The 18,370-nt window shown below is 31.8% G+C and overlaps 1 long non-coding RNA gene across 1 annotated transcript; it reads right to left on the reverse strand.

Annotated features, from left to right (window-relative positions):
- Positions 1-16,164: 16,164 nt before the first annotated feature.
- Positions 16,165-17,437, reverse strand: LOC148597903 (uncharacterized). Its single transcript, XR_015918759.1, has 3 exons — positions 17,411-17,437; positions 17,041-17,208; positions 16,165-16,277 (listed from the first exon to the last, which is right to left on the reverse strand). It is a non-coding gene; the product is annotated as an uncharacterized LOC148597903 (long non-coding RNA).
- Between the last annotated feature and the right edge of the window lie 933 nt (positions 17,438-18,370).

Consider the following 18,370-nt stretch of genomic DNA (forward strand, 5'->3'; position numbering starts at 1 on the left):
TATAAGTCTTATAGAATAGCTCAGTTTCCTCAGAAGGCTATTTTTATTATGAATTATTATCCTATGACAGAGGTGTAGTACAGCACATACACTAGAATGTAATCATGATTGATCGTTGTTTATTTTAATTCTACAAATTGATATCGCAACATCTAAACATGAATTTTATGACCTTTATCATATCTATTTCAATATCGTTTTCGTCTTTTCGTGTCACTGAAACTACGTTATTTTAATCATCAGCGTTGTATTTCAATGCATTTGGGTCGTTTGTGCCCTGGCTACGTGAGATAGGAATCTTTATTACACAGATATCCTAAAATGAATAAATATGTACCTTTACAAGATTTACTTATATGCAATTGTGTGATTTTCATAGCATTGGGTCACGAAACATGAACATAAAATATTCATGTTGATTTATACCACTTTTCGATGTTCAGTAGTCATTTTCACACGGTGTCCCAATAAATTGAAAAAAAAACACACCTTACCAATTATTTAAATGTGGATTCTAAACAAATTCGAAAGTTCTTTTTAGAGACATTCAGATCAAGACTATTATGAGAATATAATAGCATTGAAACCTATGATTTTTCAAAACTGTATACTTCTATTCCCAATACTTCTATTGTATTGCTGAAAGATTTTCAGCTAGTAACGAGCGCCTTAAAAAGTATATCATAATAATGGTATAGAAATAAGTATAAATATCACATTTACATTTCTAGACAGAAAACAATCAAGAATTTATTCAAAAGAAATAATACTTGAATGTAAAATGAAGACAAGAATATGTTTTGGAAACAGCAGTTCTTTCTTAAAATAAGTTAGGGTAAGACATAAATTGTATCATACCGCTTGGTCTATGATTGCAGGTAACAGTTGCGACTGGATTACCTATTTTACATTAGATATCGGCTTTATAAAAATTGTGCTTTTTTATTTTTTTTCTTCAAAACAGCCAGTGACATCAATGATATACAACACCAAAGTAAGTACCACTGAGGGGTCGTATCTACTACGACTATTGAAAAGGATTGTAATGTATCTGGGTACTAAACAATTATTGAACATTAAATAGCAAATAAATGGGAATTTTTACTAGATTTTCAATCCACCTCTCACTTGAAAACAAACACATAAAAAAGAAATAAAAAGGAATAAAATAAATTCTTCCTGATATCTTTTTTAAAAATAAACATTGTCACAATACAAAAACGAGTTATGCAAATCGGGGAGCAAAATATTTTGAGTAAGCTATTCGAACAACTCGTATACAATATTATAATTACATATTGCACAATTACAAAACAGAAATCCAATCATTTTTTATCATTTTATGGAGTAACTTAGTTCGTGTAAATTGATTTGTGTAAATATACCTAAAAAGAGCAGTTTTCCTATCGTTACTCTATACTTAAAGTCGGAGTGGGTCAGGCACCTTCCATCAAACACCCTGTATTCCGCATGAACCAATCACTACAACTTTCAATTATTAAGTTAAAATCTAGAGTGATGATGATGATTCACCATATTCAAATTACTATGATCCAAATATCATAATCCAGATATCATAATCTAAAATAATTGTTTAGGTGCAAATTTAATCTATCGATAAAACGAAAATGGTAATAGTGAATATTTGAAAGAGACAACAAACCAACCGGGATGAACAATGTCAGCCCAAGGCTACCGATGAGTCTTCGGAGATCGAGGAAGAAACCCTCCAACCACAGGACAGGCTGCAATTGGTCCCAAAACATAATACTTTAATACTTCAAGTATTTTACATTTGATACCCAATTGGTTTAAATATCAAACTCCAAATATAAAAAAACACTCTATATGTTCAAAAAAAACACTCCAAATGTAAAAAAAAAAACATTCGAAATAAGTATCACACGCAAAATGTCCTAAATATCCCAATATAAAAAAATCACATTCCAAATACCACAACCGAAAGATCATGATCCACATATAGTAACGCAAAATGTAAATCAAGGGAACCAATATTCTAGCGGGAAATCAAACGAATGTCATCCAGGGACAAATGCCAGACATGAGAAACTGACACATACAACAATAATTCAAAGTATTGTTTGTTTATGGTAACACGTAATTATTAGATAATTATAAAACAATTATAAAATGTATTTGATAAGAGATTATATAATTCTTTTAAAAACAGAAAACTTATCATATATGAATATGTGGTATTATGCCATATGTGTTGAAAAAAGTTGTTCTTGAAATGTAGATCGACCAATTTCATATTTTGTGTTCAGTTCACACAAACAATGCACATGTAATATGATTTTTTTTAACATTTCCATAGAAAAAATAGCAACGTTTATGAAATTGGCAAATTCCAAATCTATAGACTAAAACCTCTCCATTCAAATATGGTCCTTCTGGTCACGTCGTTACGGGAGATTTAACCATCATCGAAAACGAATCTCTGCGTAATATCCTTTCTAAAGGTCCCAAGTACCGTGAACCACGCTCCATAAATTGGAATTATAACTTTAAAGTTCTTATGGATGCCGTCGAAGACTATGCAAGAAAATTGATAAAACGAGAACAAGAAGACATTGATTCTCTGTCAGAGTGGTTAAAGGCCGTGAGATCTTTAATTTTGAAACGAATGAAAGTTTTAAGTAGGTCAATGAGTGCCAAGGCTACATCAGATTTTCAAGACCCCGATGTAACAAAAACATGGTCTACTATACATGACAAATATGTTGTCGTACCAGGAGACAAAGCCCAAAACAACATTGTTTTTGTCTGCAAAACGTTTTATATTCAATGTTTATTATCAGAGGTACATGTAGAAAATAATAGCAGTAATAAGACCTATACTGCTACCACTCTCTCTAAAGAAGAGTTTGTGGAAAACCATAAATCTGTGCTACACTCTTTTGGTCTCTCTACCAAGGACGACGTCTATGTACTGGATTCCTTAACTTCACAAGAATCCATACAAACAACGTTTCATAGCTGGGTCTGCAAAATGTACCAACAAACCTCTTTCAAAACTTTTAACTTCTATACTCACACCTGTCAAAGAGGGTCTGCAGTCCTACCACAACACTTGTTACTCCCGTAGTGGTATTAATTCCATGTGGATCCTGAAAAATTCGAAAGATCTTTTTGGAGACAATCAGTTCAAGACTATTATCTGAATATAATAGAATTAAAACCTAAGATTTTTCAAGACTATACTTCTATTCCCCATACTCAGTTAAAATCCCGAACATTATACATAGTTGTTTTTTCCAAAAAAGATGGTACACCTAGATATAAATATATAGTTCTTGGTAGAGATTCCTCATACTTTGTAAACAATAATTCCATATCATCTTCCAAATATACAGAGGAAGATGTTTACAAAATGATGGAATTTTTAATCGACAACATATTTGTCCAGTGTGGTGGACGTGTTTTTCAACAAACGGTCGGCCTTCCAATGGGAACAAATTGTGCTCCTTTACTTGCTGACCTTTTCCTTCACTTTTATGAGGCTGACTTTATAGCTGATCTGATCCGAAAAAAAATATCGTTTGGCTAGATCCTTCAATCTCAGTTCCCGCTATATAGATGATATATTATCTTTAAACAATCCTAATTTCGGGGATTTGATACATCGCATCTACCCAAAAGAACTTGAGATAAACGATACTACAGACACTGTGAAGTCAGCCTCATATCTTGACCTACACTTAGCATTCGACGGTCAAGGAAAACTATTAACCAAATAACCAAACTTTACGACAAACGTGATGACTTTTCATTCAGAATTGTCAATTTTCCTTTCATCTGTGGCAACATCCCTTCGTACCCTGCGTATGGAGTGTTCATATCACAACTCATACATTATGCCAGAGCTTGCCGAAACTACGCAGACGTTTTGTATCGCGCTGGAACTCCAACAAATAGGCATCTGGAACAGGTATATGTTGCTACAAGATTGAAGTCGTCACTACAGAAGTTTTATGGTCGTCATCATGAACTCGTGGATCGTTATGGTGTATCCATCAGCACCATGAAAACTGATTTATTCAACGAGTCATGGTTTTCCATTCCTCGTTTGTCTACCCCGGGCTTGACTTTTTTTATGAGCAACTCGACGGGTGTTTCTAGAAAAGCAGAGGACGCTTACCCTAGCGGCGCACCAGGTCCATGTTCCTAGTTTTTAGTGGAGTCCGAGTTGCTCATTTGCGTTTGTTACTTTGTATGTATGATTTTAATTACTTTATGTTATTTGTTGTGTGTGCCTGTTTTCCATGTCTGGTCTTTGTCCCTGGATTACATTCTTTTGATTACCGCTGTAACCTTGCTTCCTCGATTACTCTTACAAAAATTTACACTGAAACGATTTTGTCTTTATTTTTTTTTATTTGGTTCGATGAATTCAATGAAGCAAAGGATATGCACATAAATTTTGATCCAAAAATAATTATGATAAAACTAATAATCCAAAATGAATGATTACTAAAAATGAAAAAAAATATGAATGATTTACCAGATTTAGTATGCATGTTTAATTCACCTTGTAATATATATTTCTCTGAGGAATATATACGTTTCAAATGAGGTTGCTGGCACATAATCATATTTTAAATACCTGCTTGCTTTTGTGGCAGGTGTGACATTGTTATGTGCTATTTTCATTTCTTATCATTTACATGTATTATTTCTTGACCTCTTTTGTTTTTCTTTTCAAATGCGGATATATGTCATAGTGTTTTATTGAGAAAACAAATATCAGATAAGGTTACGTATCTTTTTTTTAATTAGTGAATACACGCAACAATATTTGCAAGTAACTTTCAATTTTTAACTCAATACACTGTGCTTCTATGTCAAGAAAACCTTCTTTAGATTATTTCTTACCATTATTACAACTCAGTCTAAATATTAACATATTTTTCATGCGAAATTGCATATATTAGAATTGCATGATCTGGTGAACAACAATAATAATTAAGCTTTCAAATGTTTCCTGGTGATACTACTTATACGATATTTGAATGTTGATTGGATTTAAAACATGTGTTGTACCATGCATCTAAACACTTAGAGAATTATCATTTTCTTATAATATGTCGACGTATTTATTACTGCAAAAGTGAGCTAAGCTCTTTACCGATACACGTTTTGTCTTTTATGAGTGATCCTAGATCATCATGTAATGCAGTTAGTTTATTTAAATTGAAATCCAGACAGTTCAATCGTAACTCAGTAGTGAGCAACATGGGTTTGATGCACCGCTTGCTTAACATGTTTTATCTTTGGTGAACATAGAATATAATGTAACAGGCCATTGGTATCTATATCCGAATCTTATTCACTAATCTATAAGTTTGTCTTCGTATCCCTTAAAATAGCCGTTTCTTAACCTTGTAGAATTTGCTTCCTTTTTGAAGACGTGTTACGGTTGTGACCTTCCATGGTTGCGGCACATGGTGTATGTCACATATAAACTGTAAATGACTACAAAAAAGAATATGATATATATAAAAAAAAACTCTCTTTGATATTTGTTTCAAATTTGCTTCCGCACTAAATCATTCCGCACAAAATATATTTTGGCCGTTTATGTATGTTTCGGCACACTGCATACGTATATACATCACTTTCCACAAAAATGCATATCTAAAGATGGAATGTAGTTTTTTATGAACTGCAGGTACAATTTAAATACCTTTGTTGGATACAATTCATGCTCATTCCTTGGATATGATTGTCGTTTGAATAATGTACTACACTTTGTAAAGATCTGGTTAACCTAGCTATATCGGTACATCCGATACGAAGAAGAGTTCATTTGATACTCCAAATCGGATAAAGGATGCATAACTGTTTAATTATTTGTCTCTATGGTGACTGTACACGAAGTAGTGGAGGTATTGCTGTTAAAAAATTAATGACGATCAACGAGATATATAAAGATATTTGTGACAAATTATATAGGACTAAATGCTTCTAATGTGACTCGTTTTTACATAAAAGTCTTTCGGCTGCATCAAATTATTGGCAAATGCAATAGATCTTTAAGTTCGTTTTGGGGTCTTATTAAGAACGATTGTGTTTACAAAATGTTTGAATTCTGAGTATAAGAGCAGATTTCATGGATCGATTACAGATCTCGTGGTGCATCTCATTGTATGTTAAGTTGCGACCAAAATGTGTATTTCTCTTCATTTTACGGAAACTGCTTTGTAGGCAAGCTATATTCACAAAATAAGTTAACTAATCCGCTACAAAGACTCATTGGTTGTAGATATAGATTTGATATTGATTTCAAATCGTTACAGATAGCAATTTATGGTATCAGCATTGATTCGCCAATAGGGTCTTTATTTCATGACGTATGATATTCCAAGGTTCTCAAATAGAGAATGGGAAGAATTGGAGTTGATAATTCATAGACGGGGGGGGGCATAATTGTTTGTAGGTTTAAACAGGCCTGGAGCTGGTAAATCAGTTAACAGATAGTTGTTCTTTGTTTGTACATTTTTTTGTAACTTGTAATCAGTGTCTGTAATTCGGTCTAACAAGGTAAAAATAACTTTCTGAACTGATTTGTAAGTGTGTTTTATTTTGTAATACTTTTCCATAGTGGCCAGATCTGAAAATGGAAAAGGGGGTGGGTTGAATTTATGTCAATGTACTTTAACCCCGCCACAAATCATAAACAAAAAACCAAAACAAAAAAGACATATACCAAGTGACGTATGCTTTGTTTGTTATCCTAAACTTACGACTACAAAACGGTTGGTGTCTTGAGAGAGGCAATCACTGTCCGTCTATCGCTACAGGCTGTTGTTTTGATAATATGAGCACAACGTGTTTTGTGAATAGTTCTTAAATCATTTTGTTGATTGTTTATTTTACAAGTTTAATTAGATCTCAATTGAATTCAGAATCATTTTGAAAAAAAAAACGAAAGACATTTCAACATGCTTCCGTTGTTTTGTGTAAACAGTCCCTGAACCGATCTTAGCAACGATATGACGGATCGTTGACCGCGGACTGATTGATTGCTGACGGATCGATAAAAGACTACCGGTGACCCATCTGATTGCAGTTTGTTTTGTCAAACGACGAATGATGTTAAAAAGTTAAGGAAAGGAATAAAAGTGTTAATTGATGTTTAATTCTATTGCATTATGTAAATATCTGTAAAATTGACATGCTCAGTGGTCACTCAATACGATCAGCGGTCTTATCGATCGGTTTGACGGATCGATGACTAATCGGATTTTCTGTTGTACGGATCAATGTATCTATAGTAAGCCACAGACACTAAACACGTACAATAACAATACAATTATTTGTATATGACTCAACTTTATTTACTTAACCAGAATTTCAAAATTATGATAACATTTACTTGAGGACTCGGCTCTCCGTCTTTTTCCATACGTCATCGTATGGAATTATCTGAAAATAAAAAACGAATGTTTTTTTCAATTGATGAAAATTTAAAATTGAAAAATGATGTGTGATTTTCAAATCAGTCAATAGAAAACGATATTGAATTAGACTGTACTAATATCAGTTTACTAGATAACACAGATACAGAGTAGTTTCAAGAATTAAGTAAATATTCTAACATAAACACATCCAAGGAGAAATCGCTAATATTGTTTCACAACATTTTACATATATTAGTTCCAAAGATCAAACTATTATATACTAATTCAGAGCACTGTTTTTAAAGAAATATGTCATTATTAGACATTTATGAAAAAGTATAAAATACATTTACTAAGAGATTGCATGACTAATAATTATTCAAGTTTTACATGCCGTGTTTTTTAAAAGAAATAATCATATATAAATATGTTTAATGATGCTTTGCCATGTGGAACAAACGTTGCTTGTAAGATACAAGTCTGCAAATCTTCTTGTCGTTTGTTTATTTCACGCAAACCATGAATTCGTATTCTTAGAAATGTATCGTTTCCATAAACAAATGTCACTCAATTTGAATTCACAAATTCTACAAAAAACTGGTAATTTCATAGTTTAGATTAGAAGATGGAGTATTTAGAAATCATGTTTAGAACATGACATTCATGCAAACTTTGCTCAAAAAAAACCTCATATGCTTCATTTAAATTTGTATAATCTAAATTGTCTACATATGACTGCTCTAAGTCTCTTAAAAAATGCTCACTATAAAGAATTTGAAACTTCTATAAAATTGACTAGTTTTCACTTTAGGTGTAATTTCTACTTTGAATTGAAAGGCAATTAGATTGTGGACATCACTAGTCCTCTTCCAAAATTACATGTATTGCTAGAATTGATATGTCTATTTATAAGAAAAACATCTACCAAACTTGCGGTTGTCCCTTTACAAAAACAGGTAGGTTCTTTAATAAGGTTTGTAAGATCAAAAATATCACATAGGTCTTTCAGTGGTGAACACATTTCTATGTTTCGAATATAGCAGTTCAAATCTCCAAGTATCATGAAATTATCATAGTAACAATTAATTTTATCCATGTATTTTGTAAAGTCATTGGAGAAAACACTACCATTCATTGACGGTGGCTTATATGCACCACCAATATACCATTTTCTGTTATTAAGAATAAGTTATATACCTATTCACTCTATTTGCCCCAATTCAAGGTGTTTCTGTCTGTCACCAACAATGTCTGATCTTAGAATTATCAATTTTTGTTTCGGCAAGGTAAAGCATGTCAACGGTGTCTCGTTGAAAACAAAAAGTTCTTTTTTATGGCAAGTTTCATTTCTAAGGCTATTTCTGTTATGGTATGCACATAAATATTGCTTTGGGTGTTTTTCCTCATATCGAACATCTGTTGGAAAATGCCCTCATGTGTGCTCGTATCAATTGAGTCAGGGTCTTCATCTGATATATCGAAAGATCTTGCATGTGATGTATCTATGTCGGATGTTAAGTTGAGTGAGTTTATGCTGTTGGTACTCACATTAGCCAAGTCATTTGACAGGCACGGTGTTTTGGCCAGAAGAGAAAAAAACGAATTACTAAATTTTGGGAGGCGATCATCACATGTCTCACAAAAATATGGTTCAGATGTTCCGCCTAGTTCATTGTATGGCTCAAGTGATAATGATGTGCATTTTAAATGAACCCAGATGTCACAAAAATCGCATAGTAGCTCTTTTTGATTTGCCGTCACAGCTTTGAAACAGACATGGATATTTTATGGGCCCTGGATTTGCTTCTACATCCCTACTCATGATCAGTAGTTGTAAAAGATAAAAAGTTCTGAAGTGGACATCAAAATAATTTCCAAGTGCTTTTGTTAGAAATTGTAACAGACGACTTCCGGTTTAAAAGTCTGAATAAATTTCCTTATTTGAAATTGTGGAGAAGCTTCGTGAGGCGAAAACTGTAGTGTTTCGGTTCTCGTATTGTTCAAAGTTGCTCTCGTACATTGTAATTTCTCGTTCTTTTGATGAGAAAAGTGGAAAACCATAAAATAAGTAGGGCCAGTTGAAAAGTACGCATTTGAGCAAAACGTGTTTTGTTAATAGTTCTTAATCATTTTGTTAATTGCTTTACTTGACGTTTTTAACTACATCTTAATTGAATTCAGACCTTTCAACACGATTTCTTCGTTTTAGATATAAGCCACAGAAAAAAAATAAAGTACAATAACAATGCGAATATATGCATATGTTTCAACTTTATTTACTCAACCAAAAACTCAAAACTATAATAAGATTTTCCAGATAACTCAGCTGTCCGCCTTTTTTTCATGTATCGTCGTATGGAGTCTCCTTAAAATTAAAAATTGATGTTTGTCTATTGATGCAAATTTAAAATAAAAAAAAATATGGATGATTTTAAAATCTAACAATCAAAACAATATTGAATGAGATTGAACTAATATCAGTATGATATATACAGAGTATTTTCAAGAATGAAGTGTATTTGGTAGAAAGAGTAATTTACGGAACCTAGGTTATAACGGTAATCAAAAGAATGAAATCCAGGGACAAAGAACAGACATACACAACAAAGAACATAGAGTAACTAAAATCGTACATACAAAGTAACAGAAAACAATTGTGCAAGTTGGACTCCACAAAAAACTGGGAGGATGGACCAAGTGCTCCGGTAGGGTAAGCGTCCTCTGCTTTTCTAGAAACAACAGTTACTCACAAAAAGTCAAGTCCGAGACAGACGACAGAGGAAAGGAAAACTATGACCCGTTGAACAAATAAGTTTTTATGGTGCAGATGGATACACCGTAACGATCCACGGATTGATGATGACCGCCAGAAAACTTTTGTAGTGATGATTTAGAAACCTATTTATTAGAATTCTAGCGCAATACAAAAAGTCTGCGTAGTCTCGACAAGCTCTGGCCTAACGTATGAGTTGTGATATGAAGAGCCATTATTAAATAATTCGTCACATAATTAATCATACACAAATATGTTGTAAGATGTTTTGCGTGTGGTCTGAACGTTATTCAGTAGACAAAAAATTAAAAATGTTCATATTATCTATCCATTTCAAGAAAGCCATGAATTCGTATTCAAAATAATGTAACATTTCCATAGATACATATAAGCCTTTATGAAATTCAGAAATGTTTAATCTAGGAACTAACGAAATTTTGACATATCACAAAAAAAATATTCATAAAAATATTTGTAACATCGCAGTTATTTACATGATCAATGATGCATTAACTTCAAATCCAGTATAGAACATGCCGGCAAACTTTACTCAATCGCTAGTTTCCACATATAATAAAATATGCCATTTCGTCACAGATTTGAGAACGCAACTGCAGTAATAATGATAATAATAATAAAAAAAATGGTTATCAAAAATGTGTATTAATTACCATGTTTCCTTAAATTTGTCTTAATGCAGTGAATGATTGACAACCCTTTACAACCTCTATAATATCTCTCACTACCATATAACGGACAACTTGTCTGACCAATTAACGAAACCATAATAACAAGTATTGAAATATATAAAAATCTTCATGTCTACTTCCGCTGAAAGGTACAGTAACATATGAAAGTCGATTTGCCACAATTTCATTAGAAAAGTATAATTATAAGATGCGATGATAAACAGATTACCTATAAAAATGTCATCCTCTCTGAACAATACTACAATTTAATGAAGCCCAAAATAGGCATATAAATATGAAACCGAAAATAATAATGATGAGAATGATTATAAAAAATGAACAAAATATGAACATTTAAAAACAAATATGAATTATACGGTCAAAATGAGGCTGCTTGCAAGTGATTTTATTCAAATATTTGTTTGCTCTTATTTCAGGTGGGTCATTGCCATGTGCTATCTTCATTTCGTATCATTAACATGTATTATTTGGTGACCTCCTTTGGAAATAAATACATAAGTTGTATTGTTATATTTCAAATAAAGAAAATATCTTATGTCACAACGAAGGTTACACACAACTGGAATTGAATTAGGTTAGATGACACAATTTACAACCTTCTTTTGTTATGCTCTGGTATGCGAAATGGAGATAAAGTTCTGTATGTTTTTTAATTGGTAAATGCACGAAGCCAAATTTGCAAGTTACAATTCCATATTAATACACTATGCTTTTGTGTAAAGAAATGATTCTTTAAATCTGTTTTCACCATTTTTACAACTCAGCCTGATAAACTTGACAGGTTTTCATGCAATGTTGCATGTATTTGAAATGCATGATCAGGTTAGCAACAATAATGATTATCAAGATTTCAAATGTTTTTAGGCGACGTTTGTTTTCATCCACACACTAATACGATATTCGAGTGTTTATTGGGATTAAGCATGTGTTGTATCATGGATCTAATCACTTGGAGAGTTATTGTTTACTTACAATACATCAATGTATAATTATCACTAATATGAGCTTAGCTATTTACCAAAACGCATTTTCTCTTCTTTTGGTGTTGATAGATGTTTATTTAAATATTCAAATAATTAGCGTCACGAGTTTGATGCGCCGCATTTTTAACATGCTTAAGTGAATATTGTATATATGTTATGGGCCACTAGTATTTATGTCCGAAACTTCATTGCTTATCTGTAGATTTTGTTTTCGTATCCTTTAAATTGTCCCCTCTTAACTTTGTAAAATTTGTTAATTTTTTTTTTTTTTTTTATTTATTTATTTTTTTTTTTTGAAGACGTGAAACTCTTGTGACCTTCCTTGATTGCGGAATTTGGTTACTTATAGTGAATATCACATGTCAAAATCAGAATGATAAGAACATTCCATGTCAGTACGACCCAGCTGAAGTATAATAAAAACAAGGGTTAGGTGATTCAATTAACTACCTGCTATTGTTTTGCCCTGGTTTTTGAAATAAAGACATAAAACGATATATACTAAACATCATATTTTAAAATCTCTATCAGATTCAGTGTCATTTTTAGATACTTATAAAACAATTATAAAATTAAAAATGTATTAGATAAGAGATTATATAATTCCTTTGAAAGCAGAAAACAGAACTTATCATATATGAATATGTGGTATGATGCCATATGTGTTGAAAAAAAGTTGTTCTTGAAATGTAGATCGACCAATTTCATATATTCTCAAATCGGTTGAGTTTGACATGTATGTTTCTGAATTTCCCATTTGGCCTAATTCTAATTCTCAGTGTCCGCTATATAGATGACGTATTAAACAATCCTAATTCTGGATATTTGATACATACATTGCATATACTCCAAAGAACTTGTGTTACGAGAAAGGATATAACAGACACAAAGAAGTCAGCTTCATATCTTGACCTTCACGTAGAAATCGATTGTAAAGGAAAACTATTGACCACACTTTTTCATTCAGAATTGTCATATTTCATTTCATCTGTGGCAAAATCCAACTCATAAATTATGCAAGAGCTGGCCAAAACTATGCAGACTTTTGTCTCGCGTTAGAAGTCTAAGAGATATGCTTTTGGAACAGGGTTATGTTGCTACAAGATTGAAGTCATCATTAAAAACGTTTTATGGTCGTCATCATGAACTCGTGGATCGTTACGGTGTATGTATCTGCGTCATGAAAACTGATTTGTTCAATGTGTCATAGTTTCGTCTTTCGTCTACCACGGACGTTACTTTTTATGAGCTACTCGGGGGTGTTTCTAGAAAAGCAGAGGACGCTTACCCTACCGGTACACCTGGTCCTTGCTCCCAGTTTTTAGTTGAGTCCGAGTTGCTCATTTGCGTTTGTTACTTTGTGTGTATGATTTTAATTACTTTATGCTCTTTGTTGTGTGTGCCTGTTTTTCATGTCTGGTCTTTGTCCCTGGGTTAACTCTTTTGATTACCGCTGTAACCTTGCGTTCTTGATCACTCTTACAAAAACTTACACTTAAACGATTTTGTCGTTATTTATTTCTATTTAGTTCAATGAATTCAATGAAGCAGAGGATATGCACATAATTTTGGATCCAAAAATAATAATGATAAAACTAATAATCCAAAATGAATAATTACTAAAAATGAAAAAAATATATGAATGATTTACCAGATTTACAAATGACAATTTAGTATGCATGTTTAATTGACCTTGTAAGAAGTTTCTCTCTGATGAATATATACGTTTGAAATGAGGTTACTGGCACATAATCATATTTTAATTATCTGCTTGCTTTTGTAGTAGGTGTGACATTGTCATGTGCTATTTTCATTTCTTATCATTTACATGTATTATTTCTTGACCTCTTTTGTTTTTCTTTTCAAATGCGGATATATGTCATAGTGTTTTACCTTAAATTAAGAAAACAAATATCAGATAAGGTTACGTATCTTTTTTTTTAATCAGTGAATGCACGCAACAATATTTGCAAGTAACTTTCAATTTTTAACTCAATACACTGTGCTTCTATGTCAAGAAAACCTTCTTTGGATTATTTCTTACCATTATTATAACTCAGTCTAAATATTACCATATTTTTCATGCGAAATTGCATATATTAGAAATGCATGATCTGGTGAATAACAAAAATAATTATGCTTTTGAATGTTTCCTGGTGATACTACTTATGCGATATTTGAATGTTGATTGGAGTAAAAACATGTGTTGTACCATGCATCTAAACACTTAGAGAATTATCATTTTCTTATAATATGTCGACGTATTTATTACTGCAAAAGTGAGCTAAGCTCTTTACCGATACACGTTTTCTCTTTTATGAGTGATGATAGACTATCATTCAATGCAGTTACATTATTTACATTGAAACCCAGCCAGTTCAATCCCAACTCAATAGTGAGCCACATTGGTTTGATGCACCCCTTGCTTAACATGTGTTATCTTTTGTGAACATAGAATATAATGTAACAGACCTTGTAGAATATATTTCCTTTTTGGAAGACGTGTTACAGTTGTGGCATTCCCTGGTTGCGGGACATGGTGTATGTCACATATAAAATGTAAATAATTAGAAAAAAAGAATATAATATCAAAAAAAAAAAGAAAAAAAAAAGCTTTTCGATATTTGTTTCAAATTTCCTTCCGCACTAAGTCATTCCGCACAAAACATTTTTGACCGTTTATTTCTATTTCTGCACACTGCATACGTTACTTTCCACAAAAACGCATATTTATAGATGGAATGTAGTGTTCATTAACTGCAGGTACAATTTAAACACCTTTGTGCATTCCTTGGATATGACTGTCGTTTGAATAATGTACTACACTTTGTAAATGTTTGATAAACCTTGTCATTTCGGTACATTCGATACAAAAGAAGAGTTCATTTGATACTCCAAATCGGAAAAAGAATGCATAACTGCTTAATTATTTGTCTCTATGGTGACTGTACACCAAGTATTGGAGGTATTGCTGTTAAAAAAAAATAAATGACGATCGGTATCTTTTTTAATTCAACGAGATACATAAAGATTTTTGTGACAAATTATATAGGACTAAATGCTTCTAGTGTGACTCGTTTTTACATAAAAGTCTTTCGGCTGCATCAAATTTTTGGCAAATGCAACAGCTCTTTAAATTTGTTCTGGAGTCTTATCAAGAACGATTGTGTTTACAAAATGTTTGAATTTTGAGTATAAGAGCAGGTTTCATGGATCGATTACAGAACTCGTGGTGCATCTCACTGTATGTTTAGTTGCGACCAAAATGTGTATTTCTCTTCATTTTGTTGAAACTGCTTTGTAGGCATGCTATATTCACAAAATAAGTTGACTGATCCGCTAAATAGACTCATTGGATGTAGATATAGATTTGATATTGATTTCAAATCGTTAAAGATAGCATTTTCTGGTATCGGCATTGATTCGCCGATAGGGTCTTTATTTCATGACGTATGATATTCCAAGGTTCTCAATACAGCATGGGAAGAATTGGAACTGATAATACATAGAAGGGGGGGGCATAATTTTTTGTAGGTTCAAACAAGCCAGGAGCTGGTAAATCAGTTAACAGAGAGTTGGCCTGTTTTTGTACATTTTTTGTAACTTGTAATCGGTGTCTGTAATTCGTTCTAACAAGGGAATAATAACTTTCTGAACTGATTTGTAGGTGTGTTTCATTTTGTAATACTTTTCCATAGTGGCCAGATCTGAAAATGGAAAAGAGGGTGGGTTGAATTTATGTCAATGTACTTTAACCCGCCACAAATCATAAATAAAAAACCAAAACAAAAAGACATATACCAAGTGACGAATGCTTTGTTTGTTATCCTAAACTTACGACTACAAAACGGTTAGTGTCTTGAGAGAGGCAATCATTGTCCGTCCATCCCTTCAGGCTTTTGTCTTGATAATATGTGCACAACGTGTTTTGTGAATAGTTCTTAATCATTTTGTTGATTGTTTATTTTACAAGTTTAACTAGATCTTAATTGAATTCAGAATCATTTTGACAAAAATAAAAGACCTTTCAACATGCTTCCGTTGTTTTAAGTATACAGTCCCTGAACCAATCTTAGCAACGGTATGGAGGATCGTTGACCGCTGACTGATTGATTGCTGACGGATCGATAAAAGACATACTCAGTGGTCACCTAATACGATCAGCGGTCTTATCGATCGGTTTGACGGATCGGTGACTAATCAGAATTTCTGTTGTACGGGTCGGTGTATTTATTGTAAGCCACAGAAACAAGAAACGTACAATAACAATTCAATTAATTGTATATGATTCATCTTTATTTACTTAACCAGAATTTCAAAATTATGATAACATTTTCTTGAGGACTCGGCTCTCCGTCTTTTTCCATACGTCATCGTATGGAATTATCTGAAAATAACAAACGAATGTTTTTTTATATTGATGAAAGTTTAAAATTGAAAAATGATGTGTGATTTTCAAATCAGTCAATAGAAAACGATATTGAATCAGACTGTACTAATATCAGTTTAGTAGATGACACAGATACAGAGTAGTTTCAAGAATTAAGTAAATATTCTAACATAAAAAATCCAAGGAGAAATGGCTAATATTGTTTCACAACATTTTATATATATCAGTTCCAAAGGTAAAACTATTGTATACAAATTTAGAGCACTGTTTTTGTTAAAGAAATATTTCATTATTAGACAATTATGACAAAAAGGATAAAATTATATCACTAATAATTATTCAAGTTTTACATGCTGTGTTTTTAAAAGAAATAATCATATATAAATATGTTTAATGATGCTTTGCGTGTGGAACAAACGTTGTTTGTTAGATACAAATCTACTAATCTTCTTGTCGTTTGTTTATTTCACGCAAACCATGAAATCGTATTTTTAGAAATGTATCATTTCCATAAACAAATGTCACTCCATATGAAATTCACAAATTCTACAAAGAAAACTGGTAATTTCATAGTAATTTAGATTAGATGATGGAGTATTAACAAATCACGTTTAGAACATTACATTCATGCAAACTGTGCTCAAATGCTTGTTTTTATACATGTAATAAAATATGCCATTCCTTACCAGATTTAAGAACGCAACTCCACTGATACAAAAAAAAATGAAAAAAATTGATCAATGATATATCGATTAATTACCTTGTTTCCTTGAATTTGCCTTAATGCAATGGATAATTGACAATCCATGACAACCTCTGCGACGTCCTCCATCACGATCTCCCTGACAACTTGTCTGACCAACAGACAAAGATATGATAACAAGTATTAGAATCTTGAAATAAATGAAAATCTTCATGTCTACTTCCCCTGTAATGTACAATTAGAAAATTAAAGTCGATTTGACGTAAATATAATTTATAGATTTCATAAGAAAAACACATAATTTGACTATTGTCTTTCTCAGTTATGTTTGTGCTCCCCTGAATATGAGGACTAAATAGTGTTAAAACATTTGAAAAATAACTTTTATTTCAAGTATAATTATAAAATGCTATGCTTAACAGATTACCTGCAGAAACATTACTTTCTATGGAAAATCACTGAAAGTATAGATTAAAAATTACTTACTAGAGAATTATAAAAAACACATGAAAAGTTATCTTCTGTAAAGAATATCACTATTGATAAAGCACATAATAGGCATGTAAATATGAAACCAAAAATAATAATTATTGTAGTAATTATCACGAAAAAAAGGAAATAAATAAAAAAAAATCAAATAATCAAATAACAATATTTACAATGAATTCAGTATGTAAGTATAACTGACCTTATTAAATATGTTTTTTTTCTGATGGAGTTATACGGTTCAAATGAGATCGCTGGCAAATGATCCCTTTTTAAATGTCTGCTTACTCTTGTGGCAGGTGGGTCATTGCCATGTGCCATTTTCATTTCGTATCATTTACATGTATTAATTTTGACCTTCATTTTCCTTTTGAATACGTATATATGTCATGCTGTTATATTCTAAATTAGGAAAACAAATATCAGATAAAGTTACATAAATTAGTGAATGCGCAAAGTAAGATTTACAAGTTAATACACTTTGCTTCTGTGTTTACAAAACAGTTTTCAATTATTATTACAATTATTACAACTAAGCTTGAAAAATCTACATAGTTAAAAATGTATGATCTGTTGGGCGAAATAATTATTATCAAGAATTCAAATGTTTTCTGGTAATGTCTGTTTTCATCTACACTATTTATACATTATTCTAGTGTTTATTGGGATTAAAACAAGTGTTGTATCAAACATCTAAACATTTGGAAAATTACTATTTACTAACAATGTATAAATGTATTTATTATCACTAAGATGTTTACCAATACTCGTTTTCTTTTCCATTGGTGTTATTCCATATATCATTATTCAATACAATTAATTTATCAAAATTAAAATTCAGCCAGTTCAATCGCAACTAAATAATTAGCGACATAGGTTCGATCGGCCGTATTTTTTTTAA

Source organism: Perna viridis, chromosome 14, assembly GCF_037379345.1.
Source record: "Perna viridis isolate PV_CMFRI_1.1 ecotype Kerala chromosome 14, ASM3737934v1, whole genome shotgun sequence".
NCBI classification, from domain to species: Eukaryota; Metazoa; Mollusca; class Bivalvia; order Mytilida; family Mytilidae; genus Perna; species Perna viridis.